This window comes from Amblyomma maculatum, chromosome 10, assembly GCF_055883805.1.
Source record: "Amblyomma maculatum isolate TAMU_Amacu chromosome 10, ASM5588380v1, whole genome shotgun sequence".
NCBI lineage: Eukaryota > Metazoa > Arthropoda > Arachnida > Ixodida > Ixodidae > Amblyomma > Amblyomma maculatum.
Window position 1 is genome coordinate 71,906,863 of NC_139353.1, and position 15,817 is coordinate 71,922,679.

Below are 15,817 nucleotides of genomic sequence, written 5' to 3' on the forward strand. Positions count from 1 at the left end.
GTGGACCTCCTCGTTACCCGGAAGGCCTGCGTGTGCTGGGGTCCATATGAGGGTTACAAGGTGTGTAGGATGCCAAGAGCGTAGAAGCCGAGCCGCGCCCTATTGCAATAACCAGCGTCTCCAGTGCGAAACCAGTAAGATTTTCGCACTGGTTTTGCACTAGATATGCTGGGCACCCTGGAGGTCTGCGATATTCACTGGAGCAGTAACGGGAAGACACTGACTGCACTGGTGCGATGGGAACAAAACGCTGGGATTAGCCTTTTGACGCTGGGTGTGTCGCTGGCATCCGCAATGCACTGGGAGAAGAGCTGTATGCACGCTGGGGCCGCACTGGTCCCAGTGCCCCAGCATAGCCGATGCGGCCTGCGGCGTCAGCCGGAGTAGCATCCCTCAGGGGCCAACAGGGCAACAGCGTACTCGCAGTCAACCATCGGGGCGCATATGAAAAATATGGTTCAAGCAAGCGCTTTTTGCTGCGAAGTCATTGCGCATTTGTAAGAAAACAAAGGCAGTATCTTTTTTCTAGAGTTTCCATGTTTCGATAGGTCGTTTCGAGCGTTTCGAGAGACACCACGACCGCCGCGCCTCTAACTCATGACACATTGACGATTAACGCACAACTAAAGCTGGAATTGAATAATGTGGACTGCCATGCATAGCCAACTTCACAGCTGATCTTAAGGGCACTCTAACACAATGATTACTGCCAAAATGTTCAATGCGGACTCAATCGCAGGCAGGCGTAGCCTGCACCACGGCCCAGTATAAACAGCAGAAAGGAAAACTAAAACGAGGAAGAGAATAGTTTACCGAGCTATGGGCCCATGAGAGAAAAAACAACATACAGCGCTTGTAATGCATAATATTTGGTGTGTTTCTCAAGCTTTTGCGCTCTTTCTTACTCTGCGTATGAAGCAGCCGAGCCCTCGGTCATCGCAACACTTCCCGAAATGTTTACATACAAATAAGGTTTAGTTACACGCAATATAGGGTCATCGCTGCTGCTCTTGCTGGTATTGAAGCTTGGTCGCACTTTTTTCCTTGAAGGTTTGTACTAAAGCTCCGTGTTCAGCGAAAATTACGCCCACGGTAACAGAGCACCACCGAAGAGCCGGCGTTGGTAAATTTGCCACCAATGTCACACTCTACATGTTAAAATGATTCCAGTGCACAAAATAGCGCGCATAGGCACCCAGAACATTAGCTGCAAGTCGTGAGAGCAGACAGCAGGCTCCAATAATCAAGAAGTTGTAATTGTTAGAGCGGAAGCAATGGGCTTGTAGACTGCAAAACATGAAGTCCCAACCTTATAAATGCGGGTTATAACATAAAATGCAGAAATGTTTTAAAAAATTCCAGTTCTATGATGTATTTGCAACGTTTATATGCGCATCCACATGGGAACGCACGAACCGGGGCAATCTTTTTCACGCAGTTCAGAATGGGGGCCTTGGGTTGACGCATCTATTTCTATCTATGCACATCTCAGTCAAGGGTATAACTGACTTGACTTCCCCAATCGGAAATGTTTGCTTAGGACCAATTAGAACCAATTGGAATTAGAGCCCAGTTGGAAGCCCAATTCGTTTCAAATGGGCGTCCCAATTGGGAGCGAACGAATCCCAATTGGGATGCCCCGTTGGTTTCTTCAGTCCCAATTGGGACGCCCAAATGGTTTCTTTATTCCCAATTGGGAGTCACGAAATCAACTGAGCGTCCCAATTGGGAGTGAAGAAACCAGTTGGGTTGGACAGTATTGGACAAACCATTTGGGATTGGCAGAACCGATTCAACCTGACTAGTCTTCCCAATTGGACCCATTAATTTTTTTTTTTTTTTTTGGCTGGGATATGCCTTCCGATCCCTATACACTGCCCGACGTCCTTCCTCGTCTCGAATTTTATGCCGATCCATATGGAGTCCTTATCAAGGAAACCTCGTTGAGCGACTCGAAAGCTTACAAAGAACAGCCACGATCACCTTGTGTGCACGGCTTGGTACAGCGGCGCGATCTCCAGACAAGCTATAGGGACCGGGCGCCCGTTGTATGGCGCCACCGTCGCCTCGGCGGAACAGCGCCGCCCGCGGCGGAGTGCCGAAGCAGTAGAATGCCGAGGCAGCTGAGCGGCGCAGTCGTTTCCGTTCTGCGAGGCGTTTTTGAGCATGTCCCTACCTGTCGCTTTGCGGTGTGGCTTTGAGAGCTATGAGCTGCTTTTAGCAATCGTAAGGAGTATTTTTCGACCAGGAAATTTTGAAAAAGGAAAGGGCTATCCTCGGCAGGGCGTGCGTTTTTCTTTTCTTTTTTTTTTAACCGCCCGGGGCATAGTATTTCTGTTATATACTCGAAAATTCCGCGCGCGATTCCACCATGCACTAGGAGCACCTTCGTTAGGCGCTTGTAAAGACGACTTCTAAGACGGGAATTGTGCCTGCACTACTGCGCGTTCATCTTATATTAGGTCTAATCGAAACCCGCTTGAAGATCAAATACCGCCGAGCAGCGCAACCGTGGCGCCGTAGTAGTGGTAGTTGTAAGGGTCAGCCTTCATGTAAAATTAAAAAGGTGCTGCACCTGTCTTTTTTGGTAATAGCTAGGCCCAAACGATTCAGAGTAGAATAACAGCAGATGACATTCCAGTTTCAACCTTGCAACGAGAGCTGAAAAGGAGAAAATAAACAAGCAAGGCAGAAGTAGGATCTTATTTATGGTTAGAAAAGCACACATATACTTCCAGGACTTCTTGCACCATTACGCTACAAATAGCTCACTGAACCCGGCCTTGAGACTATCAAACTTAATCATAATATAAGCCAAATGAGTAATACCACCTCAGCATCATTTTTACATACACGACAATGCTCTTGTTGAACACGTCGAAGCTGCTACATATAATTCACTTAGAAAATATTATATTATAAATACCTTTCTCTCGACATGCTGCGGAGGTTGTGAAAAGAAAAAAATTAAAGTTCCTGCTGTCAGCGGCCCTATTTTTTCGGACGCCTGCTATATGATAGAGAGATCTTGGTAGTATTTGACTTTTGCTTATTTAGGCGTTCTTTCAGCGCAGGAAGTTCAATGCGATTGACCGCGGCTGTTTTGAACATTTGTAAGCAATAGCTAGTCCAATACTGTCAAACTGTTAAACACAATCGAAAAAAAAAACATGCAGTGTGATGTGTTGTAAGATAAGCCACCCACAATAAATAGAGCGTTCTATTGTTAAATGAATCCCTCTGATGGTTCGTTCGCTACTTTCTCAGCGTACGTACACGAACTTGCGGGGTCGATACCTGACCTCGATACCTGATGAGTGTGAGGGGACACGACCATGTCGGTAGTTTTCTATTTGCACGTAAAGGAATCCGGATAACTGAAAGCCATTCCTTTTACAACTTTGTCACTGCAGCTTGCCGGACTGCCGCTAAATTTGTTTACATTTGCCATAGAAGCAATTTCTGAGAGAGGTAAAACGGTCTTGTCTTACTATGCCACAATCACGAAATCTCACGTTCACTAAAACGTCAATGAGAAACACATGTATTTAGGCGGGCCAGGAAATGGGTGCTGCTGAGAAAATACAAACACGTGTCAGGTGCAACGTGAATGCGAAAAACAAATAATTTGCTACACGGCCTTCGAAATTAAAAATGAAATGCTACGTTTTTGCTCGTTTCCACAAATTAAATTGTATTTTTTTCTTGTTCGACTTTCATATGAAGCCGATAGCAGATTTTGTGACCATGCGGTATCGATTGAGCTGTGAAATGAGTGATTTTATTAGGCGAAATGGACATGCCACAAACAAATGTTAACAAATTCGAAGAGTATCAACGCAGAGCTCTCAGCACATTTTCATTGGTTGACAAACGAAGAGAGAAAAAAGAACAAGATCATGGTAGTAAGAATTGTTCACATCTCCTATCTGCTCTTTCTGTTAAGAGAAAAACTTAAACTATCTATGACTATGTCAGCGAAAGTAGCTGCACAAACATTGTCCCTGCCCATCACTGAAGGTCGTAACGCAGCCCGAATTACGATGGTGGAGCTGCCTTTTCTTTTTCCGTGCTGGAGTTTTCTTGTACACACGCGGGGAAATGCTGAGTTGTAACTTACGCTGTTGGGTTCTGTCGATTTCCAATTCATTGTCAATAAAGTGACTACAGATGAAAGAGTGCGGATTCGACTCCGAGACTCTCGTGCCGTCACTCCTGGGGAACAGAAAGGCACAAAGCATCCGGTATCAAGCGGAATTTAAAAAATTCGGCACTTTCCATGACCACACAGTAACCAAATACATAGATTCGTGCCTCAGCTACCTTTCAAAGAACCGTGCTTAGGTCACCCGCCACTCATGCTTATGTGGAAACCAGTAGAAATGAATCGATTTAAAAGCGTTCGACGAGTTTGCGTAGCTGCCAGTGCAGCCAACAACGCACCACGTTTCGCCAGCCTTGTTTGGCCAGACTTCATTTCACTGGACATATTCACTCAACTAGCCCAACTTTCTGCTCTCTTGAGGATATTCACGCACAACATCATCTAAACCTTAGGATTTCCAATTAATTTTCCACACAAGCCAATGACAAACAGCACGCTCCAATGCGCTGGCAATGCGCTGGGGCCGGCACATGCCAGCGATTGAGCGATGCGCCGAAAGGCGGCGCCACCCGTTCAGCTTTCCGGTCCCTGTGCATTTAGGCTAAAACAACTAAGGTGGCGGACCCACGAACACCGCCGCAGTGGCCCGCGTCGGGATCCTCTGCTCAGCCCTCGACGGGTAGCTCGATGAAGGCTACCTTCATTCCGCCATCAGGCGCAACAAACGCACAGGGCAACCAGAGCCCATTCACGCCCGAACTGTCCGTCATAGATATTCCGTTCTCCTGGCGGCAATAACTGATCGACTTTCTGTACACACCAAAGACCCAGAGAACGCATCTCCCAGTTGACTTGACCATGCATAGTCACGTGTCATGAGGCGTGCCCTGGTCAATTACTTCGATTGGTACATGATTGTGTGTGTGTGTGTGTGTGTGTGTGTGTGTGTGTGTGTGTGTGTGTGTGTGTGTGTGTGTGTGTGTGTGTGTGTGTGTGTGTGTGTGTGTGTGTGTGTGTGTGTGTGTGTGTGTGTGTGTGTGTGTGTGTGTGTGTGTGTGTGTGTGTGTGTGTGTGTGTGTGTGTGTGTGTGTGTGTGTGTGTGTGTGTGTGTGTGTGTGTGTGTGTGTGTGTGTGTGTGTGTGTGTGTGTGTGTGTGTGTGTGTGTGTGTGTGTGTGTGTGTGTGTGTGTGTGTGTGTGTGTGTGTGTGTGTGTGTGTGTGTGTGTGTGTGTGTGTGTGTGTGTGTGTGTGTGTGTGTGTGTGTGTGTGTGTGTGTGTGTGTGTGTGTGTGTGTGTGTGTGTGTGTGTGTGTGTGTGTGTGTGTGTGTGTGTGTGTGTGTGTGTGTGTGTGTGTGTGTGTGTGTGTGTGTGTGTGTGTGTGTGTGTGTGTGTGTGTGTGTGTGTGTGTGTGTGTGTGTGTGTGTGTGTGTGTGTGTGTGTGTGTGTGTGTGTGTGTGTGTGTGTGTGTGTGTGTGTGTGTGTGTGTGTGTGTGTGTGTGTGTGTGTGTGTGTGTGTGTGTGTGTGTGTGTGTGTGTGTGTGTGTGTGTGTGTGTGTGTGTGTGTGTGTGTGTGTGTGTGTGTGTGTGTGTGTGTGTGTGTCATGTCATTTTTCTATGCATCATACAAATGACCAAATGAAAAGGCCCCATATCTGTATGTTCCTCCTGTGTTTTTATCCATGATTACTCTGGTGTGTGCCTTTTCTACATGAAAATTTTAATGCAGAGGTGAAAGTTTACATATTTCCAACAAAATCAACCTTGTGGAAATATGTACTGGACATAGTTCAGCATCTTGTTCTATATTCTAGTCCTTTAATGCCAATGGCTCCTTTAGTCATTTGGGAAATCTTGGCAGTTCAAAGTCAATACACGTGAGGTGTCAGTTAATTCTGTTCCTGTATCCTTTCTTCAGCAGTTGAGTTCACCTTCTTTGCCAAATCAACAACACCCCGCCGGGGTGGCGCAATGGTTGCGGTGCTCGACTACTGTTCCCAAGGAAGCGAGATCGAATCTCGGCTTCAGTGGCCGCTTTTTAATGGAAGAGAAAAGCAAGGCGCTTGTGTGCTGTGCGTTGTCAGTGCACGTTAAAGAACCCCAGGTGGTCAAAATTTCCAGTCCTCCACTACGGTGTCTCTCATATCCCAGTAAAAAAAAGAAATCATTGAAGCCAAATGGAATCTCAATGGATACCAATTGGAGTCAATGGGTTCCTGTTGGAATTTTTTTTAAATTGGACTGTCCAATGGGCTCCAATTGAAATTCTCATTCCATCTAGAACCCATTGGGAAGTCTATTTAGAAGTCACATTCCAGATGACTATTTCAGTTGGTTTCATTTGGAATTTTAGAATTCCAATTGGTTCCAAATAGACAGGCCAATTTGATCTGCTACTAGTGCAAACTCTATAGAGCACCATTTGTACATAGCTATAGTACTAATAAGTTCATTTTCCAAATGAAGCTCAGTTTGAGGAATCTTTGCCAACTGCATAGCCCAATTGGTCAAACCCATTGCATCCAATGGGTCTGCTCAATTGAGCCCAATTGGTCTGTCCAACTGCACTGAGTGCACCCGTGGGAACATTCATGTATTTCACAAAGAAAGCAAACACAATATTCTGTTCATAATAACAACTATCAGCAGCTTAACCTATAAACTTAATTCATCATCTGCACTATTGCTGCAAACAAAATAAAATAAAATAACTGCACTCAAATGGCAATGTCACTGACCCCAGCATGAGAGTAGGATAAGTGATGTATATAGACAAGCGTCAGCCCGTGACGTCAGTGGAGATGCGGCGGCGCTGGCGACAGCAGTGACTTTCGTGATGTAGGCAAAAGCATGTGCCGTCTGCATTGGATGCGCGGCGCTTGCTGCGTTTTCGAGCATTATTCCCGATATTCCTGCAATGTGTGGTGCGGTTGGTTGCGCTACAAGGCACAAAAAAGAAAGTGGTACCTGTTTTCACTTGTTTCTTGCGGTCGGATGAAGATGAGAGCGAATGATAGAGGCATTGAGCGCGACAATTGTAGACCCTTCGGCGACGGATTGCCTTGGCAGCTGACGTGCGTTGCACTTCTGCTCTGAAACTTGATCAGTTCGTTTGCAACTCTTAATTGCCGTGATTGTTTTCCGGCCACAGGACGAATAGCGCAATAACAAACGCCTGCAGCTCGTTCACGTTTTGGTGTATATACTACCAGGCCAAGTTTAGACGTGATATTTCGTGCGCGTATGATCTTAATCGGACGCAGCTAGGAAACCGCGCTGTAATTCCTGTATTTCCATTCATCTGCGGTACTACCCGTGCACATTTTCGTACAGAAAAGGACACAAAAGCTGCTGCGAAGGCAACTGCAGTTACCTTGAGCGGTTACACCAGCGCGATCATTGCCGAAACAGGCCAAGAGAATAGCAAAGTAGCTTTTCTCTGTTTTCACTTTCCCGAATTTCAACGAGTGACGCACTCGTTGGATCCGGACAAAGTCAAGCAGTGCTGTTTCTCAAAGTATTAAATTTTATTTTTGAAGGTCATTAAGAATATAATGAACAAATTAACCACCAGCTTTGATTGAGCAAGATATTTAATTGTGGTATATAAGGTACATTAAGTTTAATGTCCGAAAGTGGAATCGGCTATGAGGGATGAAAAATAAGCAGAATAATATGAAGCGCATTTGAATAAAAATTTTGCCAGTATATTAAAAATGCTCAGCGGATCACGCAAATTGCGCTGCAAGTGATCGCGGACATCGTGGAGAACATTGCATTTGTGCTAATAGCAAATATATATATATATATATATATATATATATATATATATATATATATATATATAGAGAGAGAGAGAGAGAGCGAAGGGTACGCTTCATTTAAAGAAACATTTTATTAGACTCGACGTTTCGATCGGAGACCGATCTTTCTCGGAGACCGAACGTTAAATGTTCTCGCATCCTATATATATATATATATATATATATATGTATATAAATAGACCAAAATGAAATCTTGGCCATGGTCAATAGCAGTGAGAAAGAATGAAGACCAACGTTTGAAACAATTTATTGACGTTTCTCGGCTGTGGAACAGCCGAAACGTCAATAAATTGTTTCAAACGGTGGTCTTCATTCTTTTTCACTATATATATATATATATATATATATATATATATATATAGGGGAAATGAGGGTGCTCGTTATAATACATGAAGGAAAGAAGCCAACAGTCGGCGAGGCCAAGGAAAGCGTTGGGGATGGTATTTTATGTCTTTTTTTTTATGTTTACTTGGATAAGCACAGAAATTAGTAATGTAATCTGTTTAGGGGAAAGATAATTAGACACAAAGTAGAAGAAAAAACAACGTGCCGATGGTGGGATCCGAACCCACGACCTCCGAATAACGCGTCCGGTGCTCTACCAACTGAGCTACATCGGCCGCTGTCCCCCCTGCTACTTTCTTGGGTATTTATGTTGTCTGTATACGAACCTTGAGAGTGTTCACCAGCGCCACCCTCAGCCATAGCGGCGGACGTGGGACGTCCTTTGTTACCGCCAGCGTCACGTAGAACGTGATCAAGAGCGAGGGCGAAAGCTGTGCTAGAACCCTCTTACGCTACCTATGGCTTCAAGACTGCCAGAACCGAGACCCCCGTAAGCTACAAGCAGATCAATCAAGGGGAAATGAGGGTGCTCGTTATAATACATGAAGGAAAGAAGCCAACAGTCGGCGAGGCCAAGGAAAGCGTTGGGGATGGTATTTTATGTCTTTTTTTTTTTAATGTTTACTTGGATAAGCACAGAAATTAGTAATGTAATCTGTTTAGGGGAAAGATAATTAGACACAAAGTAGAAGAAAAAACAACGTGCCGATGGTGGGATCCGAACCCACGACCTCCGAATAACGCGTCCGGTGCTCTACCAACTGAGCTACATCAGCCGCTGTCCCCCCCTGCTACTTTCTTGGCGCTTGGCGCTGGTGAACACTCAAGGTTCGTATACAGACAACATAAATACCCAAGAAAGTAGCAGGGGGGACAGCGGCCGATGTAGCTCAGTTGGTAGAGCACCGGACGCGTTATTCGGAGGTCGTGGGTTCGGATCCCACCATCGGCACGTTGTTTTTTCTTCTACTTTGTGTCTAATTATCTTTCCCCTAAACAGATTACATTACTAATTTCTGTGCTTATCCAAGTAAACATTAAAAAAAAAAAAGACATAAAATACCATCCCCAACGCTTTCCTTGGCCTCGCCGACTGTTGGCTTCTTTCCTTCATATATATATATAGCATAATTATAGCATAATTATTACGAGCTTTTTATTTATATATTACCTCTGAATGACCCTGACTATGTCTGTGCGACTAAACAGTCATCGAACGTCTTTTTATTGAGTAGGATAAAACAAGTTGGCAGCGCGCCCACTAGGGGAATGTTACAAAACTAGAAGATTGAGTTCTTATCCAATGAAATTCTATGACTTATGTTTCTGGTACAGTGAGCTAAAATATATGATTTCTAGTTCAGTATAGTTGCCGGTAATATTGTTTTTTAGAGTGAAGCTGCTTGGAGCAGCAGAAAAGGTACCCATAAATAGTCGTCATATGAAAAACGCACTACCAATCATTTATAATATTGTCCTGGCATGCGCTAACAATAGACCCGTAAGTTGGACAGTGTTCACTATATATGTTAGTTTTTCTTATACATTGTGATTTCTCGTTTTCATTTAATTTAATCAGTCACTACAGTCCACGTAGCTACAGTCGCCCACCGTAGCCGCGCGCTGTTGAGGCCACGGGGAAAGAAGTCAATGCAGCTCTCTCCTCCAGGTAATTCCAGCAGTAATCGGCTAGTAAAGTGCTGAACTACTCTCAAGGCATAGACCAAACTATTTCCAGGCACAAGCAACGCTTACGCTTTAGAATATTCGCACGCGCGAACTGGTTTCGAAGGCGGCGTCGCTTGGCGCAGTGTAGGCACGCTGCGTTTTTGCCTACACCCCTGTCGCTGCCGATCGCAGCGCCACCTTTGTTTACAAACATGACGCTTGCCTATAAGCAGGAGCAGAAGTGTGCTTGCTGGGTGTGTGTATTGATCTCGTGTCATATATATGTTACTGTGCAAATGTGTATTAATCTTGTGAGATGTATGCTTGCCTGTACTCCTTCATTTTCACCAAGCATGTAATGTCAGTCTCCATATGCCCAGTAAACATACAAATCATTAGTCAGTCTTCCATTTGTCCCAATAGGTACGTCCAATTGGACCCATTGTATGCAATCGGTGTGGTCCATTGGATCCAATTGTGTGCAGTTGGTTCACCCATTGGCTGCAATGAATTCTGTCCAAAAACACAATTGGTTCCAGCTGGAAAACTTTCCAATTGAAAATTTTCAATTGGTTTCAATGGTATTTTTTGGCTGGGATAGCCTGAGTCACTTTGGGTCGTTAAACCCAACAAACCAAACCAACCAAATCAATAACATGGTAAGGAGTGTTGGCAATGGTTTTGTGCTTGTTTCTTGTATATAGTTCCTGTTTATTAAGTCAATAATATGGTAAAGAGGATTATGGAAATGGTTTTGTGCACACTTCTTTCTATATAGCTCTAATATGTTCATGCTCAGTTTCAATTATTTTTGTCCTTTCAGTTTATTTTGAATATGCATTCAAACTTTTCCATGTTGATTTTTAAAGAGGTTGGGACACCAAATTATGAAACTATATGTGCTTACTCTGCAAGTAAGGTCACCCAAGGCCAAGTACTGGGCACAACAAACATTTGACGTATATTTTAATTTAACTCCAATTGCTGCTAAATCCTTTTTATCTCAATCAAGGCCTACCATTAGCACAGCAATCAATGGGAATGATATCAGTGAACACTATAGAGTACTCCATAAAATGTGAAAGGTTGTCAGTGCACGTAAATAAAAAGCAGGAAGTTTCTTCAGATTAACTGCGCCTTTAGGTTATGAAAGCCTCCATATGCTTCCAAGTGGATATTCGTGCAAGTCTCTAGACTTGGCTGGGTCCCAAGCACGCCCCTGAAGGTATGATATCTTCCAATCATGCAAAATGGCTGAGGGCAACTGTGAGGTGTGTGTTGCATTTCATATTAACACTGTTAAATTAAAGATGTGGAATAATGAGTGCACTGCAAGGGTGTTAAAAATAGGTGTCAAGGTGAGGAGGATGTTGCCACAATGAAAGAACAGCCCTGCCAATTCCTGTATAAGGGGACATATAAGCCTTAGTGGCAGCTAGGTGACTGCAGGTGCGCACACGCAGTGCACTTACATGGCGCGGTAACACAAGCAAGTGTCATTCAAGTCTACTTTAAACTTTTCCGAAGTTTATGTGGCCATGAAGGACAAAATATATACATTGCTTCTTCATACTGCTCACGCAGAACGAGCATGAGTGAGCTTGTGTGCCTGAATTCAGATGATATATGCTTATTCTGGTCACACATTTCAACTGTACCACCGAGGCCAAGTTTATAAAGTTCAATTTTACTGCGTCGGGCAACCACCAGTGGTGCACGAAGTGAAATGTCAACAAGTTTCATAAAGTCAGCTACAAAGGAAATATTCTTTATTCAAAGCCATTGGGCCCCATGTATGTCATGTCAGATTCAATAAGAAAGAGAGCTCCACAGAGAGAAGCAGTATATATTCTGATTTAACAAGTCTAGTCTTGGTTTGTTTGGAGTTGGAATCCTACAAAAAATTCCATAAGCGTGACACAGCAAGACCGCCATCAGATCAGTCTTCAAGAGCGATTAGCAAACATTCTGGTCATAGTGGTAGCCGCTCATGTGGCACACGCTCTAACTTATCTTCAGGGATGAATTTGTCACAGTCATAAAATTAGTTTCAATTCAAATCAGTTTATTCAGACATGAGCACAGCACATGCCCATAGGATGGTGTAAGTAATTAAATAAACAAATAGGGTACTTCCTAAAGAAGCCTCATCCCAGGTTTCACATCAATGGCAGAAGGATGGACGAATTAATTTCCACAAAAAGCAATATCAAAATTCATCAGTTTGTACTCATAGTTAGAAATTAGGACACAAGGCTTTGTAGAAAAGAAAAAGAAAATACATCAGTAGGGCCATACGATTCGTGGCACCAAATGAAAAGATGACAGAAATAAGGCAACCATTACCTATTAGTAGTATAGTATTTGATGCATCGGTAAACAGCAAAAATAGCAACTTCATTTCCTTCTTAATTTGAAAAATAGTTGTACTAGTTAAAGCATAATCAATTATTGAAAGGTAGATATTGCATATTGCAGTGATCTTGTCATCTATGTGCTGGGTGCTGTTGTTAGTTCAAGCTCAAGTACAAATAAGAAGTAACTCATAAATTTGTAGTCTATATTTCTGTCCACAAATGTTTTCCGAAAGGCGTGATGTCCTGCTTAATTTTCAGAAAAATATCTGAAGCAACAGAATACTTATCACGCAATGGAAATGGAGAAATACGAAATAACTGAAATTGGCAGTTGCCCATGAAGGATCTGAGAAACATATGTACAAAGCTATTTTTTCTGAATAAAATATAATCTGTGAATCATACCTAGCTGTTGTATGTACCACAAAATAAATTGCGGTATACCAACTGGGAATTGATCAAGGTCCATAAACCGTTCTGTAGAAACATAACAATACTGTATAATTTGCATCTCCTAATGTATCTCATCCCATCATTCGATAAATAAATGGAGCACTTTATGTGACGTTTTGTTCACTGAGAGGTGCCACCGCACTGCGTTAGTAAATAAAAAGGCGCACATGACTGTGCCAGTCAGTGCGTACTATGCCCCCGAATTTCACTAGGCTGGGAAATGTTCCCGGCCGGCTTATCACACATGAACCTCAAAAGTGAGTCGCAATCAAACCATGATGTGCGCTATGTTTTGTTCCCCCTTTAAGGTGAGTTGTATTGCTCCACACAAGCAAAACCATTTTTGAAGCTTTCACTGCGTGCCGAGTATATAGTCTAAGCCAGAATTTGCCAAATGAGGGTTCCAGAAGCTGAATGCCAATTCAGTAATGAAGGCTGACGACTGGGAGAGCTGGTATTGTCGATTCACTCCAAAACTAGCCAGAAGAGCGAGAACCCAGGAGAATAGATATGAGCACAAGAGCTGTGCTAACGACTGAGATTTTATTGAAAAAAAGAGGCAAGAAAATAGACGCACACAGAGATGAATACACACGAATCCACAAAACAGTGAAAGAATGAAAAAGCAGAATGAAGCATGTCTGCAAGGCTGTAACAACTTAAGTGGAAACATATGTGCTGAGCAATACCACAACTTGGGGCCCTGTGCACACGTCTGACTTCTGTGCATAAAAACCACCGTGTTAGCAGACAAAAATGGAGTTGAAGTAAAAAGACAACAGCTCTATGAAGCTAGAGCCAAAATCCTGCACGCATTTGTAAAACTCTGTACATCATTATTTGCCGTGATGCTATCCTGCGTTAATGAATAAAATAGGTCTCCACGTCGATGCTGACTGCACAGCACCTACCTGGGTTAATGTCGATAAGAAACTAATGAATAAAATAGGTCTCCACGTCGATGCTGACTGCACAGCACCTACCTGGGTTAATGTCGATAAGAAACTGGATTACTGTTGAAAAGCTTTAATATCAGAAATGGGTTCTGAACTTTGTCTCCTCAGGTAGTGTTGCTGTTGTCTTCACAGCTAAGAAATTAGGCCTGAAATGGAGGTTGGATAAAACTATGGGTAATCACTGCTAGTAAAAGTTGACCTCTTGCAAATGTGGTTTACTGAGTTCTATGCGCTGCCTTGTGGTTGAAACTACTATGAAAAGAGAGGCAGATGTCTGAATGGGCACCTGACTGAGAAGTTAAATTCTTTGTGAGTTAAGGCAAATCCTAAGCTGGCATTGTATGTTCAGTCTCGTAAATACAAATCAGGATATGGATGATCCATCTCTTTGTGCACCTCATTTCCACCACACCATTGGTTCATGAAAGTGATCAACAAATCTGCTGGGAAATAGTTGAGGCTTATTATATTGCTAAGGCTACGCACACGTGAGGACAATTTAGCTGTCAGTCAACCTCCATTGTAAAAAAATTGCTTTGTTAGATGATTCGCTAGTATGGGGGTGACTTTTGATTGTTTTTTCTTCTGTCCTTTCATTGCTTTGTGGTTCTGTGCAATGCGTATCTCTCTGCGAGTCTTCTTTTTCCACTTTCATTGAATAAAATTTCAGTTGTTAGTCCATCCTAGTTTAATGCGCAACTCTTCTCCTGTCTTCTGGCTGGGTTTGAGGTGTGAGTCTATGTTCTAGCAAAGATAAGTCTCACATTCACTGGATGCAGAAAAGTAGCTCCAATGATCTAAATCTGAGGACTTTCAGTTGTCAACCGAATCTAAAAGCAAAATTGAATTCAACCTATATTCAGGACCTTTCTATTCGTTACACCTCATATGCAGCCTTAAAAGAGTGAGGATTTCTTATAATAGCAGGATGCTCTAACCTTCATTTGCATATTTCAAACCTTGCTAGGAAAAAGCATGAACACAAGCAAATAGTTTGCATAATCTATAGCAAGTGCAATCGTGCCCCTGACTAGCAATCGATAATGAAGAACAGCACATCTAAAATCGCAGATGCATATATATGAGACAGAAGGCAGACAAGTGCAGACTTTCAATATCTACATTACTATCAGCCATTCCAAGCTTACTTGGTACCTAATCAATGTAAACTGCATGACAGTACTACAAGAAAAATTTTTCCTTCTTTCCAACTTACATTCCTTGACAGGCATTTTTGCCACCGTTTTAACTGCACTACTGATTTGCTGAGCGCAGCATAGGTCCCAGGGTTTGTTGTCACACACAGAGCACTTACCCGTGCTGAGGTTTCTAAGAATGCGTCTGGTCTGACCAGACGTAAAAATTTAACCTAACATAGAAAAAGAAACATAAAGCATCTCGGCTGTGCTCTTTTTTGTCTACCTTGCTGATCCTCCAAGCTGCTTATCACCATCATGAACATAAATCAGATTACCACCCAGGTCTTCCATTTTGCTACCCTTGGGACATTTCTTTTTGCCTACATCAGTTACCAGCTACATCTGTGTATTAAAACACTAATACCTTCAATGAACTAAGTTTTGCTAAGCCGGTCTATATGATGTATGTAAAAAAAAAGGACATTCCTCGGTCACATGTACAGTTCTTTTGGGCATCATGACCTTTGCATGGAGCTCATTGAAGCAAGGTTGAGCCAGCTTCCCCTCAATCTTGTATGCCAACCTAATTGTCAAAAACATAAATTATATATTACAAATTAAGTGCATAGATGGAGTTTGGGTGTTTTATGGGGAGGGTTCTTCAACGTGGTCCCCACAACACTACCAATTGCATCTTTCAAGTGCTAGCATGCAGGTTTAGAAGTTCATTCTGATACTGCTGATAAGCATTACACCAACTCAATTAGAATGGGTCTGCTACTAGTTTAGGCCTTGCAGAGGATCATGTAAACTAAAAATTCTACACTATTTTGCTTCAGTGTCAAGATTTGTTCAAGAAAACGGGCACACAACTGTGAACCTTCATGTTTCCACAGGACCCCCCTCCCCTCTTTTGTTCTGCAGTAGTACAAGCAACTAGTCTAACATGTCTGCAGTGGTTAGCATCTGCAACA